The sequence below is a fragment of the Rattus norvegicus genome, chromosome 1 (genome assembly GCF_021556685.1).
Source record: "Rattus norvegicus strain SHRSP/BbbUtx chromosome 1, alternate assembly SHRSP_T2T, whole genome shotgun sequence".
Classification (NCBI taxonomy): Eukaryota; Metazoa; Chordata; class Mammalia; order Rodentia; family Muridae; genus Rattus; species Rattus norvegicus.
The window spans coordinates 1882030-1901020 of NC_141534.1; the positions used below are offsets into that span (position 1 = coordinate 1882030).

At 36.6% G+C, this 18991-nt stretch overlaps 1 pseudogene; it reads right to left on the reverse strand.

Moving 5' to 3' along the window:
* Positions 1–3667: 3667 nt before the first annotated feature.
* Positions 3668–18715, reverse strand: Vmn2r116l-ps30 (vomeronasal 2, receptor 116 like, pseudogene 30; annotated as a pseudogene).
* Between the last annotated feature and the right edge of the window lie 276 nt (positions 18716–18991).

The window sequence follows — 18991 nt, forward strand, 5'->3', positions numbered from 1 at the left end:
ATTTTTATGTTGGTTATTTCACTTATTTACAATTCAATTGTTATTCCTCTTACAATATTCCCTTCCAAAAAACCCCTATTCCACCTGGTTCTATGAGGTGCTCCCTCATCAATCCATGCCTTCTTGCCTCACCACACTAGATTTCTGCTAAGCTGTACATCAAGACTTAACAAGACCAAGGGCCTACCTTTCCAATGATGCCAGAAAAGTCCATCCTCTTCTACAAATGTAGCTGGATCCATTGGTACTTCCGTGTTTATTTCTTGCTTTGTGGCTTAGTAACTGGTAGCTCTGGGAGTTCTGGTTGAATGATATTGTTCTTCTTATTGCCTTGCAAATACCTTCAGTTCCTTCAGTCCTTTCCCTACCATGTCCATTGCTGCCCCTGTGCTATATCTGATGGTTGGGAAAAAGCATCAACATCTTTAATGATAAGGCTTTGGCAGAGCCTCTCAGAAGACAGCTACAACAGTCCCTGTCAAGAAGCACTTCTTGGCTTCAGCAAGAGGGAGTGGGTTCCACATGGATCCCCAGGTGGAAAGTCCTTTCCTGCAATCTCTTTCCCCCTTTGTGTCATTGTATTTCCTTTAAACATTAGTGATATTGGTAAAAATTTTGGGAACTGTGAGTGGTCTCATTCCTCAACAGGAGGGAGTGCCTTTTCTCTCCAAATGATCTCTATAGGTTCTCTCTCCCTTGTTGAGTCCTTCAGGTAAGGTCATTCCTATTGCATCCTGGAAACTTCTTGCTTCCATGGAATCTGCGACTTTCCAGTAATTACCTTCAGTTTTTATTCACCATTCCTTTATACCTCTGTTCAAAATCCTTTCCCTTTTGTTTTCCCACCTTTTTCCCCCATCTTTATTAAATTGGGTATTTCTTATTTACATTTCAAATGTTATCCTCTTTCCCAGTTTTCATGCCAACATCAACCCAATCCCTCCCCCTACACTTCTATATGGGTGCACCTTGTGCAGTACTCCCACCATTACTGAACTCTCAAACAAGACTCCTGTTCACTAGGAGTCCAGCCTTGGCAGGACCAAGGGATTGCCTTCCACTGGTGCACTTACTAAGCTATTAATTGCTACTTATGTAGTTGGAGCCCAGGATCATTCCGTGTTTGAGATTCTTCCCCACTTTTTCTTCTATTAGTTTGAGTGTATCTGGTTTGATGTAGAGGTTCTTGATCCACTTGGACTTAAGCTTTGTACAGGGTGATAAGCATGGATCGATCTGCATTCTTCTACATGCTGACCTCCAGCATCATTTGCTGAAAATGCTATCTTTTTTCGATGGGATGGTTTTGACTCCTTTGTCAAAAATCCAGTGACCATAGGTGTGTGGGTTCATTTCTGGATCTGCAATTATGTTCCGCTGTTCTATCTGCCTGTCTTTATACCAACACCATGCAGTTTTTATCACTATTGCTCTGTAATACTGCTTGAGTTCAGGGATAGTGATTCCCGCCGAAGTCCTTTTATTGTTGAGGATAGTTTTAGCTATCCTGGGTTTTTTGTTATTCCAGATGAATTTGCAAATTGTTCTGTCTAACTCTCTGAAGAATTGGATTGGAATTTCATTTGGGATTGCATTGAATCTGTAGATATCTTTGGGTAAAATGGCCATTTTTATTATATTAATCCTGCCAATCCACGAGGATGGGAGATCTTTACATTTTCTGAGATCTTCAATTTCTTTCTCCAGAGGCCAGAAATTCTTATCATACAGATGTTTCACTTGCTTGGTTAAAGTTACACCGAGGTACTTTATACTATTTTGGACTATTATGAAAGGTGTCTTTCCCTAATTTCTTTCTCAGCTTCTTTCTTTTTTGTTTAGAGGAAGGCCACTGATTTATTTGAGTTAATTTTATACACAGACACTTTGCTGAAGGGATTTCTCAGGTTTAGTAGTTCTCTGGTGGAACTTTTGTGATCACTTAAATATACTATCCTATCACTTGCAAATAGTGATATTTTCACGTCTTCTTTTCCAATCTGTATCCCCTTGATCTCCTTTTGTTGTCTGATTGCTCTGGCTAGGACTTCAAAAACTATATTGAATAAGCAGGACGAGAGTGGGCAGCCTTGTCTAGTCCTTGATTTTAGTGGGTTTGCTTCAAGTTTCTCTCCATTTAGTTTAATGTTAGCTAATGGATTGCTGTATATGGGTTTTGCTATGTTTAGGTATTGGCCTTCTTTTTTTAGCATCTAATGAAATGACCAAGTGGTTTTGATCTTTCAGTTTGTTTATATGCTGGATTAGGTTGATAGTTTTCTGCATATTAAACCATTCCAGCATACCTAGGATGAAGCCTACTTGATCATGATGGATGATTGTTTTGATGTGCTCTTGGATTCAGTTTGCAAGAATTTTATTGAGTATTTTTGCATCGATATTCATAAGGAAAATTGGTCTGAAATTCTCTTTCTTTGATGGATCTTTTTGTGGTTTAGGTATAAGAGTAATTGTAGTTTCATAGAAGGAATTTGGTAGCACTCTGTCTGTTTCAATTTTGTTCAATAGTTTGGATAGTATGGGTATGAGGTCTTCTATGAAGGTCTGATAGAATTCTGCACTGAACCCATCTGGACTTGGGTTCTTTTTGTTTGGGAGCCTTTTAATGCCTGCTTCTATTTCTTTAGGAGTTATAGGGTTGTTTAAATGGTGTATCTGTTCCTGATTTAACTTTGGTACCTGGTATCTGTCTAGGAAATTGTCCATTTCCTCCAGATTTTCAAGTGTTGTTGAATATAGTCTTTTGTGGTAGGATCTAATGAGTTTTTGAATTTCCATTCACTCTGTTGTTATGTCTCCCTTTTCTTTTCTGATTTTGTTAATTTGGAAACACTCTCTGTGTCCTCTGGTTAATTTCGCTAAGGGTTTATCTATCTTGTTGATTTTCTCAAAGAACCGGCTTTTGGTTCTGTTGATTCTTTCTATGGTCCTTTTTGTTTCTACTTGGTTGATTTCAGCTCTGAGTTTGATTATTTCCTGCCTTCTACTCCTCGGTGTATTTGCTTCTTTTTGTTCTAGAGTTTCAGGTGTGCTGTCAAGCTGGTGACATATGCTCCCTCCGGTTTCTAGCTGCAAGCACTGAGAGCTATGAATTTTCCTCTTAGCACAGCTTTCATTGTGTCCCATAAGTTTGTGTATGTTGTACCTTCATTTTCATTAAATTCTGAGAAGTCTTTAATTTCTTTCTTTATTTCTTCCTCGTCCGGGTTATCATTGAGTAGAGCATTGTTCAACTTCCATGTATATGTGGGGATTCTTTCCTTATTGTTATCAATGACCACCTTTATGCTGTGGGGGTCTTATAGGACACATGGGATTATTTCTGTTTTTCTGTATCTGTTGAGGCCTGTTTCAGACCGATTATAATGTAAAAAAAAAGATTTCTTAAAAACACATCTCTAAAAATCAAAGCGATTGTAGCCTCTCCTTAGTGGAGATCTCCTGTTCTCAATATGTTTAGGTTTCTGAGAGCTCATTTGCTACCAAAACTTACTAATTGGTATTGCTTTATGCAGTGTTGTCCTGTGGTACAAATACTATCCCTAGATATTACTTAATTTTATTTGATGATTGATGAAAACTTTTGTTATGACGAAGCAAAATAGATATGTTGAGCACCATCTAACATTTTAAAAGTACCAAAAGGTCAATAAATCAATTTATGTTTTTCTTTCTGAAGAACATTTAAATCTGGTTGAACTAAAAGAACATAACACTTTTGGACAAATATACACCCTAGCAACCCTGCACTAGAAGCCAAGATGGAGAAACCTCAACAACAACCATAACCTTCCCCCTGGTGCTGTGGTATACAGGGAGGAAGGTGATCCAAACACTGTAGAAGACCAACATGCTGAATGTTAGGAACTTGGCCTCATTGAATCTGTCAGGAAGGTTCCTAGCCAAGAAAGCCACAGTGAAGCTCCCCAGAGCCAAGGAGCCCAAATATCCCAAGACAATGTGGAAGGCAATGACTGAGCCTTTGTTGCAAATGATGATTATCTTCCCATGTTCAGATTGTATATCTCTGTCAATAAATGGAGGAGATGTCACCAACCAGATTGCACAGAGAACAAGTTGGATTAGGGTACAAATGGGAATGAGCAAGTTAATTGCCCCTTTTATCATCATCTTTCTTATCCTTCTCCCTGGTGTAGTAAGCTTGAAAGCTGTGACCACAGTTATTGTTTTGGCCAACACAGTAGAAATAGCAACTGTGAAAAATATTGCAAATGTGGTCTGCTGCAGGATGCAGGTGGCCTGGTTGGGATGTCCAATGAAGAGCAATGAGCACAGAAAACAGAAGGCTAGAGATATGAGCAGGATGTAGCTGAGAATGCGGTTATTGGCTTTCACAATGGGAGTATCCCTGTACTTCACAAAAGTGACTAGTACTAGAATTGTGATGGCTGAGAAAGAGAGGGCCATGCATCCTAGAGCCATCCCCAATGGATCTTCATAAGCGAGAAAAGTCACAACTCTTTGGAGGCACTCGGTTTGTTCTAAGTTGGCGTACGAATCCTCTGGACATCTCACACAATGCTCCATATCTGCCGGCAAAGAACAATAATCCCTTATAAGATATCATAATCATGTAGTTAATAATCATATATTTGTTTTATTCAGAGGATATATTAATAAATAGTTTGGTGTTGAGAATACATTTTGTTCATAATTGCTCTAGGGTCTACTAACTTAAGATTGCTGTCAATTAACCTATGCTTTGTGAGGGAACAAATCATTATCATAGAAAATGGAAAAGTTATCTCTTAAACAAAAATGAAATAAAAATATGATGATTACTAATATGCATAATCTCAGTTCATTTTATTTCTCAAACCATAAATTTGCTATTGCCGACATATTTTTTGATGCCTGTTGATGAAAACAATTAGGTATTGTATTTGCTCTGGAAATTGTGCCCTTTGTCTGTATCTACACATAGGCTTGTGAACATCCAATTCCTCATTCAAATGCTGTTTGTGTGAAGGAATATTTTCATTTTTGAAGCTGTATGGCTCATAAACTTATGCATGTCCCTCTTATTGTGGCATCATTTCCTTTCCCCCAACTAAACTTTCCATGATTATGGGTATAGAAAGTTATGGCATGAAGATTATTGATATTGACATTCATCCTGCTTTCTTTAGTTAGGCTGTAATTAATGACAAGCACTCTTTCATCTCTTGTTGCATTCTTGAAATCATCACTCTTTTTCTGATTCGTTGATAGGACATGCCTAATCCTTTATGGCATGTAAGTTCTTAAAATATGTTTCAATAGAGAACACTTGTTGTTCTGAGCATCTTGTCTTTGTCAGGGACTAAGCCGGGTGACACAAAGATAGTAGACAGTACATGTAGTCAAGACTCTTTTTACAAAGAATCAAAAAAGAGCAACATCTGCTTATGTTACACCTAAAATTATTTTTTAAAAATTGTAACACATGTATGTCCCCCTAAATATTTTCTGCATGATATAAAATCATTAACCATTATATTGTGAGAGACATGAGTTGTTTGTAGAAGATATTGCAGGTAATTTACTGGGTCCAAGAGAAAATGATATTATTTAACTAATTAAATTCTGAAACATGGAGATTTTTGGACTGTAGTTTCCATCTAGGTCATATCATATTTCTAGTTTGTAAAGAGAAGATATTCATATTCATCATATTTTCTTCTGCATGCAAGCATGTACCTGTATCATTGGCAATCTCATTTTCTTGGCACTGGACACAATCAAAGCAGCAGTCGGCTGTTTGTTTCTGATGAATTTTTCTGAATCCTGCAGTACATGTCACACTACACACTGAGGAGGGAACCTGAGGCAATACACATACAGACACACAGACACACAGACATCCAGACATACACACACACACAGACACACCCCTACACACAGACACACACACACACACACACACACACACACACACACATATAAACATGAACTATGCACATTATATATGATATATAAATATGTATTTAATTTGTACATGTGTGTGTAATTCATGATTACATCATATGTAAAATGACACACAGATTAATATATGGGATATTAACAGATATATTCCTCTGACAATTTATTATTTTGTATTACCCGGCAATGCACTGAATGTCATACAATAATTACTATGTCATGTAATATTATAATGTAACATTTCACGTGTCAGAATCTAAATATTGTCCTTGCTAAACTTGTTAATTCAAATGGAACATTTTTGTGGCATCAGTTTTTCTCTCAAGATTTAGAAATATAATAATAGCTCTGCTTCCAAACCCCGTGGGAGAGAGACCTCACCGCCTGGTCAGGTGGGCACTCCTGAGGCTGCAGAACAGAAGAGATCACCAACACTGCCCACCCCTGCCCACATCCCTGGCCCAAGAGGAAACTGTATATGGCATGTGGGTTCCCGTAGAGGAGGGCCAAGGAGCAGCAGGACTGCTGTGCCTGAGACACTGCCATAACCTGAAGGGACCTACCAGATAAACAGTTCTCTGCACGCAAATCCCATGGGAGGGAGAGCTAAACCTTCAGAGAGGCAGACACACCTGGGAAACCAGAAGAGACTGCACTCTGCACACATCTCTGACGCCAGAGGAAAACACCCCATGAGCAAACTTGAGCCTCGGGACCACAGGTAATACCAACTTTTCTGCTGCAAGTGACCTGCCTGGTGAACTCCAGACACAGGCCCACAGGAACAGCTGAAGACCTGTAGAGAGGAAAAATAACACACCTGAAAGCAGAACACTCTGTCCCCATAACTGGCTGAAAGAAAACAGGAAAACAGGTCTACAGCACTACTGACACATAGGCTTATAGGACAGTCTAGCCACTGTCAGAAATAGCAGAACAAAGTAACACTAGAGATAATCTGATGGTGAGAGGCAAGCACAGGAACCCAAGCAACAGAAACCAAGACTACATGACATAATCGGTGCCCAATTCATCCACCAAAGCAAACACGGAATATCCAAACACACCAGAAAAGCAAGATCTAGTTTCAAAATCATATTTGATCATGATGCTCGAGGACTTCAAGAAAGACGTGAAAACTCCCTTAGAGAACAAGTAGAAGCCTACAGAGAGGAATCGCAAAAATCCCTGAAAGAATTCCAGGAAAACACAAACAGTTGAAGGAATTAAAAATGGAAATAGAAGCAATCAAGAAAGAACACATGGAAACAACCCTGGATATAGAAAACCAAAAGAAGAGACATGGAGCTGTAGATACGAGCTTCACCAACAGAATACAAGAGATGGAAGAGAGAATCTCAGGAGCAGAAGATTCCATAGAAATCATTGACTCAACTGTCAAAGATAATATAAAGCAGAAAAAGCTACTGGTCCAAAACATACAGGAAATCCAGGACTCAATGAGAAGATCAAACCTAAGGATAATAGGTATAGAAGAGAGTGAAGACTCCCAGCTCAAAGGACCAGTAAATATCTTCAACAAAATCATAGAAGAAAACTTCCCTAACCTAAAAAAAGAGATGCCCATAGGCATACAAGAAGCCTACAGAACTCCAAATAGATTGGACCAGAAAAGAAACACCTCCCATCACATAATAGTCAAAACACCAAACGCACAAAATAAAGAAAGAATATTAAAAGCAGTAAGGGAAAAAGGTCAAGTAACATATAAAGGCAGACCTATCAGAATCATACCAGACTTTTCGCCAGAAACTATGAAGGCCAGAAGATCCTGGACAGATGTCATACAGACCCTAAGAGAACACAAATGCCAGCCCAGGTTACTGTATCCTGCAAAACTCTCAATTAACATAGATGGAGAAACCAAGATATTCCATGACAAAACCAAATTTACACAATATTTTTCTACAAATCCAGCACTACATAGGATAATAAATGGTAAAGCCCAACATAAGGAGGCAAGCTATACTCTAGAAGAAAAAAGAAACTAATCGTCTTGGCAACAAAACAAAGAGAAGAAAAGCACACAAATGTAACCTCACATCCAAATATGAATATAACAGGAAGTAATAATCACTATTCCTTAATATCTCTCAACATCAATGGCCTCAACTCCCCAATAAAAAGACATAGATTAACAAACTGGATACGCAACAAGGACCCTGCATTCTGCTGCCTACAGGAAACACACCTCAGAGACAAAGACAGACACTACCTCAGAGTGAAAGGCTGGAAAACAACTTTCCAAGCAAATGGTCGGATGAAGTAAGCTGGAGTAGCCATTCGAATATCAAATAAAATCAATTTTCAACTAAAATTCATCAAAAAAGATAAGGAAGGACACTTCATATTCATCAAAGGAAAAATCCACGAAGATGAACTCTCAATCCTAAATATCTATGCCCCAAATATAAGGGCACCTACATACGTAAAAGAAACCTTACTAAAGCTCAAAACACACATTGCACCTCACACAATAATAGTAGGAATTTCAACACCCCACTCTCATCAATGGACAGATCATGGAAACAGAAATTAAACAGAGACATAGACAGACTAAGAGAAGTCATGAGCCAAATGGACTTAACAGATATTTACAGAACATTCTATCCTAAACAAAAGGATATACCTTCTTTTCAGCTCCTCATGGTACTTTCTGCAAAATTGACCATATAATTGGTCAAATAACTGCCCTCAACAGGTACAGAAACATAGAAATAATCCCATGTGTGCTATTGGACCACCATGGCCTAAAACTGGTCTTCAATAACAATAAGGGAAGAACACCCACATATACGTGGAAATTGAACAATGCTCTAGTCAATGATAACCTGGTCAAGGAAGAAATAAAGAAAGAAATTAAAGACTTTTTAGAATTTAATGAAAATGAAGGTACAACATACCCAAACTTATGGGACACAATGAAAGCTGTGCTAAGAGGAAAACTCATAGCGCTGAGTGCCTGCAGAAAGAAACAGGAGAGAGCATATGTCAGCAGCTTGATAGCACACCTAAAACCTCTAGAACAAAAAGAAGCAAATACACCCAGGAGGAGTAGAAGGCAGGAAATAATCAAACTCAAGCTGAAATCAACCAAGTAGAAACAAAAAGGACCATAGAAAGAATCAACAGAACCAAAAGTTGGTTCTTTGAGAAAATCAACAAGATAGATAAACCCTTAGCCAGACTAATGAGAGGACCCAGAGCATGTGTCCAAATTAACAAATTCAGAAATGAAAAGGGAGACATAACTACAGATTCAGAGGAAATTAAAAAAAATCATCCGATCTTACTTTAAAAGCCTATATTCAACAAAACTTGAAAATCTTCAGGAAATGGACAATTTCCTAGACAGATACCAGGTACCGAACTTAAATCAGGAACAGATAAACCAGTTAAACAACCCCATAACTCCTAAGGAAATAGAAGCAGTCATTAAAGGTCTCCCAACCAAAAAGAGCCCAGGTCCAGATGGGTTTAGTGCAGAATTCTATCAGACCTTCATACAAGACTTCATACCAATATTATCCAAACTATTCCACAAAATTGAAACAGATGAAACACTACTGAATTCCTTCTATGAAGCCACAATTGCTCTTATACCTAAACCACACAAAGACCCAACAAAGAAAGAGAACTTCAGACCAATTTCCCTTATGAATATCGACGCAAAAATACTCAATAAAATTCTGGCAAACCGAATCCAAGAGCACATCAAAACAATCATCCACCATGATCAAGTAGGCTTCATCCCAGGCATGCAGGGATGGTTTAATATATGGAAAACCATCAACGTGATCCATTATATAAACAAACTGAAAGAACAAAACCACATGATCATTTCATTAGATGCTGAGAAAGCATTTGACAAAATTCAACACCCCTTCACGATAAAAGTCCTGAAAAGAATAGGAATTCAAGGCCCATACCTAAACATAGTAAAAGCCATATACAGCAAACGAGTTACTAACATTAAACTAAATGGAGAGAAACTTGAAGAAATCCCATTAAAATCAGGGACTAGACAAGGCTGCCCACTCTCTCCGTACTTATTCAATATAGTTCTTGAAGTTCTAGCCAGAGCAATCAGACAACAAAAGGAGGTCAAGCCGTTACAGATAGGGAAAGAAGAGGTCATAATATCACTATTTGCAGATGATATGATAGTATATTTAAGTGATCACAAAAGTTGCACCAGAGAACTACTAAAGCTGATAAACAACTTCAGCAAATTGGCTGGGTATAAAATTAACTCAAATAAATCCGTAGCCTTCCTCTATACAAAAGAGAAACAAGCCGAGAAAGAAATTAGGGAAATGACACCCTTCATAATAGACCCAAATAATATAAAGTACCTCGGTGTGACTTTAACCAAGCAAGTAAAAGATCTAAAATAAGAACTTCAAGACACTGAAGAAGGAAATTGAAGAAGACCTCAGAAGATGGAAAGTTCTCCCATGCTCATGGATTGGCAGGATTAATATAGTAAAAATGCAAAAGCGATCTACAGATTCAATGCAATCCCCATCAAAATACCAATCGAATTCTTCAAAAAGTTAGACAGAACAATTTACAAATTCATCAGGAATAACAAAAAACCCAGGATAGCTAAAACTATCCTCAACAATAAAAGGACTTCAGGGGGAATCACTATCCCTGAACTCAAGCAGTATTACAGCAATAGTGATAAAAACTGCATCGTATTGGTACAGAGACAGACAGATAGACCAATGGAACAGAATTGAAGACCCAGAAATAAACCCACACACCAATGGGCACTTGATTTTTGATAAAGGAGCCAAAACCATCAAATGGAAAAAAGATAGCATTTTCAGCAAATTGTGCTGGTTCAACTGGAGGTCAACATGTAGAAGAATACAGATCGATCCATGCTTATCACCCTGTACAAAGCTTAAGTCCAAGTGGATCAAGGACCTCCATATCAAACCAGATACACTCAAAGTAATAGAAGAAAAACTAGGGCAGCATCTGGAACACATGGGCACTGGAAAATTTCCTGAACAAAACACCAATGGCTTATGCTCTAAGATCAAGAATCGACAAATGGGATCTCATAAAACTGCAAAGCTTCTGTAAGGCAAAGGACACTGAGGTTAGGACAAAACGGCAACCACCAGATTGGGAAAAGATCTTTACCAATCCTACAACAGATAGAGGCCTTATATCCAAAATATACAAAGAACTCAAGAAGTTAGACCGCAGGGAAACAAATAACCCTATTAAAAAATGGGGTTCAGAGCTAAACAAAGAATTCACAGCTGAGGAATGCCGAATGGCTGAGAAACACCTAAAGAAATGTTCAACATCTTTAGTCATAAGGGAAATGCAAATCGAAACAACCCTGAGATTTCACCTCACACCAGTGAGAATGGCTAAGATCAAAAACTCAGGTGACAGCAGATGCTGGTGAGGATGCGGAGAAAGAGGAACACTCCTCCATTGTTGGTGGGATTGCAGACTGGTACAACCATTCTGGAAATCAGTCTGGAGGTTCCTCAGAAAATTGGATATTGAACTGCCTGAGGACCCAGGTATACCTCTGTTGGGCATATACCCAAAAGATGCCCCAACATACAAAAAACACACGTGCTCCACTATGTTCATGGCAGCCTTATTTATAATAGCCAGAAGCTGGAAAGAACCCAGATGCCCTTCAACAGAGGAATGGATACAGAAAATGTGGTACATCTACACAATGGAATATTACTCAGCTATCAAAAACAATGATTTTATGAAATTCGTGGGCAAATGGTTGGAACTGGAAAATATCATCCTGAGTGAGGTAACCCAATCACAGAAAAGCACACATGGTATGCACTCATTGATAAGTGGCTATTAGCCCAAATGCTTGAATTACCCTAGATGCCTAGAACAAATGAAACTCAAGACGGATGATCAAAATGTGAATGCTTCACTCCTTCTTTAAAAGGGGAACAAGAATTCCCTTGGCAGGTAATAGAGAGGCAAAGATTAAAACAGAGACTGAAGGAACACCCATTCAGAGCCTGCCCCACATGTGGCCCATGTATATACAGCCACCTAATTAGACAAGATGGATGAAGCAAAGAAGTGCAGGCCGACAGGAGCCGGATGTAGATCGCTCCTGAGAGACACAGCCAGAATACAGCAAACACAGAGGCGAATGCCAGCAGCAAACCACTGAACTGAGAATAGGACCCCAGTTGAAGGAAACAGAGAAAGAACTGGAAGAGCTTGAAGGGCCCCGAGACCCCATATGAACAAAAATGCCAAACAACCAGAGCTTCCAGGGACTAAGCCACTACCCAAAGACTATACATGGACTGACCCTGGACTCTGACCTCATAGGTAGAATGAATATCCTAGTAAGAGCATCAGTGTAAGGGGAAGCCCTGGGTCCTGCTAAGACTGAACCCCCAGTGAACTAGATTGTTGGAGGGAGGGCGGCATTGGGGGGAGGATATGAGGGGAACACCGATAAGAAAGAGGAGGGGGGAGGGGATGTTTGCCCGGAAACCGGGAAAGGGAATAACACTCGAAATGTATATAAGAAATACTCAAGTTAATAAAAAAAAGAAGTATAATAATAGGAACACTGAGTTCTAAGGATAGAGAAGGTAGGATATATCAAGAAAGAATTGCTCAGTGAGTAAGAACAAAGGATGTCATATAAGACTCTCATACAATTAATGAACTTCTCCTAAGTGTAAAAGAAAACCTTTAAATCCCATTCCATCCCTCCCCCTGCTTCTATTAGAGAGCTTCTCCAACAATATGGATACCCTGGCTTCATTGATCTAATATTCTTATATTCTGTGGCATGCACCCTCCACAGGACCAAGGTCCTCTCTTCACTCTGATGCCAGATAAGGCAATACTCTGTAGAGGAGTGGAAACTGGGAAGGAAGATAATATCAAAAAGTAAATAAATAAAATTAATAATAAAAATCTATAAATTAGAAAAATAAAAGTTTGAATCTGGAAAAATACTTCTCTTAATCAATCCATTCTATACTCAATTGGGCTACAACTATGTTCATATAATCAGATAAATTCATTGTTTATATATATACATATATATATTGCTATAAATTTAATAAGTATATCTCTGTAGTATGGGGTAAATAGTCACATAGATGTAATTGAACATGGAATTCAGAGTCCTTTGATGGCTATGACCAGATTACATGAATTTCAGTGTTATTAAATTTTGGTGCTTGTAACTGAGAATGGTCATTTGCAAGTGTATTTATTGGTCTTAACCACATGGATATTATTTGAATGTTTGCTATTTTAAAATTCAGATATCTTTAAAAAATAAAAATTGTAATATACCTACCAATGTTTCTTCTGTGACCCACTCCCAGTCTTCAGATATATGAAGTTGTTGACTCTGTGGCAAACAAGGAAAATAGCTTCCTATTTTCACTTTTAATCCAAGGCCTTGTGGAAAATTCCAAATGATGAAAATGTCATACTTGGCACACTGATTTTCCTTATGATTCATGTTTACCAGTTCTCCAACAGGGTTAATAAATATCCTAGTTTTTAGCAAAGAAGCCACCTAAATGAGATTAATCATTAGATGATTATATATGCATATCAATACAGAGAATGCCAAATTGAGAATGTTCCACAATTTTTTAATGTCTTTCAGAAAATACAGGTTAAATTAATCCCATGTAGTAAAGTGCATGATACTGCATTATTACAAGTTATAATTACATATTATATTGTGTAATTACAAGTTAATATACTTTAAATTAATGTTTGAAGGTTAAAAAAGCTAGAATAAATGATTACCAGAGAACAAATCACATGGTATGTGTGTATATGTGTACACATGTCTGTCAAAAATTATATTTAAAATCTGAAGCCAAATAAATATGTAAGAAATAAGGGGAAGTAAAAAAGTCTGGAAGTGGTTGGGGATTTAGCTCAGTGGTAGAGCACTTGCCTAGCAACCGCAAGACCCTGGGTTCGGTCCCCAGCTCCGGAAAAAAAAAAAGAAAAAAAAAGTCTGGAAGTTTTGGAAGTAAAGAATGGTATGGGATCAATCATGTACATACTGCATACATGTATGAAATAATCATTAACTTAATGAAATGTGCACTGTTAATCATATGTGTTGTTATAAATAATAATTAATTTAAATGAATAGCTATTATTGGAGCACTTGTATTTATTTTTGAGAAATTCTTTTTGAGAAAAATATTCTGGTCTAGTCATCACTTAAGGATTTTCTGAATAACTCTTGGCTCCTTTTGAATTTTGACCTCATTCGGTTAAATGTTGAAACACATTTTCACACAATTCACTGATATTTATAAAAATGTATTGTCTCCTATTAAAACATATCACTGCACATGATATATATCCATGTAAAAAGGTCATTTTGGAGTTTTGCAGTATAGAAAACTTTATACCAAGAGATAACCTCTAACAAATGTATGTGAACTTCTCAGCGGCCTGAAAGGTCACATTGATAAATCTAAGCATGATGAAATGTAACAAACATTACCTGCTGACAGTCAGTGAATACTCCTTTGGGATCTGCCATTTTCTGAGACTCTGCTTGTTGAAAAATGAGTTCATGGTAGGTGTGGGCCACAGCATACACAGCATTATACAAATTGTAACCTTCTTCACTCAGGACCATGTCAAATGTGTGCTGTGCTAACCATTCCAATGGGTTGTTGAACGTAAAACAATCCATTTTCTTCTTGTTCTTTGAGATTGAACAGTTAAAATGATTCCACTGCAGCATAGACTGCGAAATGTCTATTGGATACTTGGATGTGTTTATTGTTTGCATAAAATTTCTAAATATAGCGATGTCATTGTGGTGATGGGCAAAAGTGACAGTCCCGTGGGAGAAATCAAGGCTGAAATCTTTTTTATGTGTGATGACATCCCATTGTGAGGTTGTGATCCAGATTCTCTGTGCACCTAAATATGCCCATCTTCTAAAGCTGAGTTCTAGAGTGGAGTTCACTTCACCATAAATGACAACAACCTTTGCTGAAGATGTCATAAGTTGTTGGTCATATATCTTAACTCTTGTCTTGTATATCTGCATGGTTTCTGGGATCATATTCACAAAAGCTAAACAGATTGCATGCCTTTGCATTTCTTCTCTCAAGTCTGAAAGAAACTGAATACCTTGGTCATCATTTGAGATGACCAGTCCTATCCAAGTCCATCCAAAATGAAACATCAAGGAGACCATGCCACGGAACAAATATGTGTCTTTGTTTGCTATCTGATAGATATAGGGAAACTGGTCATGGTCACTCAGATTGGGGTCAAATGAGCCAAAGAAAATCTAAAGAGTATAGAAGAGAGGATGAAACATCCACATGAGGAATATGATTGTTAGGAGGTTTAGACATATATACAAGTAATGTTTCTCACTGTTCAGAACTCAGATTAAGGGTAGTAAGATTAAACTATACATATCATATTTTTTCATATTATATTCTAGAATATTCCTGACAAATCTGAATGTTCTATAGAACAGTTTTTCCTGTTTGCCCAGGATAGCTATACAATCTGATTATTTTATTGTGTGTGTGTGTGTGTGTGTGTGTGTGTGTGTGTGTGTGTTTGTGTAGCAGTATACCCACAAATGCATGGGGTCCAAGTTTTCTTTTAGGCACATGTAAATGGAATTTAAAAGTTGGTAATCTGTCCAGTGTCACACATTATTACCTTTGGTGTCCTTGAATAAATTGACAGTTTTAAGGAAGTTGTCCATGATGGTCCTGTCAGGTTTATATCACAACGTTGCTTTATTCCACAGAAATAATTAATTCGTTTGAAAATTTTGCTTTGATGTGAATATGCTTTATCCAGAACTCCCATTGTATCCTCACACAGGCCAACAATGATGGAAAATATCAAAGACATGTTGGATAAATATAAGGATTCTTGTTGATCTCATCGATAGCAAAATACAGTACCAGAAAAAACTCATATTTTCTTGCTGGTATCCTAAATCCAAGCATAATGATGGTTAAGGGAGATGTTTGAAAAATAAAATTTCAATTGTAGTTAAGTTTGTACCATAAGGCATTCTAAATTTCTGTCTAAATGTCATGAAATAAGTCTCATAAATTAGAGATCTTAAGATTTCAATATGATTTAAGAATTCATAGACCTAGGACCCTAACCTATGATAAATTTTGTAATTGTGAAAGTCAATAAGGGGACTATTTTATCTCTAAATACCATCGTCAAACTACATTAGAGTACAATTTAGTAAAACTGTTGTAAAATAGTCTTAGAGATGTAATTCCACCGATACAAAATAAAAACCATGACATAAACCACACATGAAATACATAACACATTTGCACTATATTTTTATTATTTAAATGTACTTTATATTCAAACATGTTAATAATATTTTATATTTTTCAAATCACATATTACATCAAAAATTTTTGTTCAACTTTTATATTCATATACCTTTGTACCCAAAAATATCATTAATGAATATTTAATGTTTATTACTCATGATCGTATATCAAATGTTGCATATTAAATGGTTTCAAAACTCAAAATATTATTTGAGTATCAAGCAGAGTAAAAGAACATAAAGTATTAAAAGGTGAATCATTTAGAAATATATTCAAAAGTCTTTATATAATACTACCTAACATAGAGTAAATGTACAAAAAATGAATATGTATCTGTGCAAATTATCTAACAATCAGTTTATTTGAAAAGGGGCATCAGTTCTTTTAGGAGAGACTTTATTGTATCGGTAAGACATTTTTCAAATTTCAAATTAGGAAAAACTCTTTGAAGTTAAACATTATGAAAATGCTAATTTTATGCATAGTGAGAAACAGTATCAATAATATTTTCTTGTTCATAGAACATGCATTGAATAGTTTCAACTGTCAATATTCATTAAAATATTTAAAGATATATTCCACTTAAATTTATTTATTCATTTCAAGTACATTAAATGATAGAATATACTATGTAACCTGAATAATATCTTATAGGCTCCATTACACATCAACACCTTTTAGTGTGTTGCTACTATTTTAATTTTGTAAAAGTGGATTGAGATTTCTCTTAACACTTCAGGCCTCCTAATTCTTTAAGGTCCTTTAAGAGATGTCTGAACAGTAAGATCTTCCATTCGAAATGTGTTCCTCTGCCCAAGCACAGTTGGCAGTTCATCTGTTCATCTGCTATTATTAGAAATTACTTCTCATCAGGAGTAAAACACCAAACATGCTCTTTTGCTGAAATTAGCACTTTTAAATTAAATGTTTGGAGCTAGGTTTTTCTTCTAAACCGTAAAAGTGTATTGGTACAATTCATATGTTTGTAAATTTAAATCTTATTAAGGCTTATAGAAATGTCAGTAATGAGAATGTCCACTATTTCTTCCAATGAGATCTGGGATAATATAGAATGCATCAGAAATGAAATTTCTACTGACCTAACCCAGAATTATAATAATGTGAAACCACCACCAATATCAAAGTGTACATAGTATACTGTGGCTAACAATTAGAAAATATTTTGTTTAAATACCAAAGACACAAAAATTGAATAAGAAATGGGATGAGAGTCAGGGATAGAAAAGTGCAGGAAACTTCAGTTTGTGAAGGAATGAAGTCCCAAGCACATTAATTAGCTAAAATTTGAGAGATTTCAAAATCTCTTCTCTCATGATCTGCAGGCACAAATGATAACATCTCACACTTGGACTCTAAGAAATGTGTAGCCACATTTCGAACAGCTTCTTATCCACAAGAAGTACATTTATTTTCCTAGATTTTCTCTAATGTAAAATATTTTTAAATATTAAGAAAAATATTGAATGTCTGTATGATACAGATAAGTCTAATATGTGATTGAGTATTTGCATCACTGGATGAAAAGATATTCTACTAACAGAATAAGAAATCTGGAAGTCTTTTTCCATATTCAGTGACAACTCCAGAATGACAGGAGTGGTTCATTTAAAGACTATTTTATAATGAAAAGCATATACATACTCATGAGTACATATGTAATAATATACATGTAATCATATATAGTAGACATCCTTCCACCACCACACCACACAGATTTCAATGTCTGAGTTTATGCCCAAATTTTAGAGGCCAAAATTAGACAACCATTTTATTGAGGCATTTAGATGCATGCTTATACAGGAATGGTTGGCAGAAAATTGAAGAGAGGCAGCGATGCAGACTCTTCATATTGAGATTTTGCCAAAAGTGGGAATTATGAATTCAAGGTAAAGGTAAAAACATATTTCAATATATGATATCAACAAAGATTCAAGGGATAGAATCCAGTCTCTCTCGTTTTCCAGAGAACTAGAGTCAATGTAGTAAAGTTAAGGTAAACCATGACACATTTGAAACTACTAAAATAGTGGTTGAAGTTATAATTAATTTTCTGTCGTTCCTAAAGATACAAGGGGAAAAACAGGACAGAATCTCACAGTTGTGTACACAGTTACATATTTCTAATTCATAATATTGAAGCAGGAAAGAAAGTTAATAGCCTACCTAAAATTAATAATGTGATTATAAAAATTTTCTTCAATAGGGCCCTCGTCTGTAAAAAGAACAAAACCACAGTCACTTCGCAAATCTCCATCATTATCTTCGCTCTTCTTTATCCTCCAAAAGCAATTGGGTTCAGTCAAACTGCACAAAATGAGACAAAACTTCAGGGAAAAAAAGGCAACAGTGAAAGCACACAGCTTCTTCATGTCTGCTAGGATCTAGCATGGAGCAATTGTGAAACCTGATTCTTATGCAGGCAAACATAACACACACATTTACACCAGTTTGTATATTTTAAGGCTTCTGCTGACGGGCGATCCACTTAATTATATTCAACAGTTTCTTTCCGTTCATCATATGTTCTGCTCCCTGGATACAGTGGAAAAATTCTGGCCTCAAGCTCTACATCTGAGGTCTGAAAACTTTTGATCAAAACATTTCCAAAAACATGTTTTGAAGATAATGTTCTCCATCCACAGCGG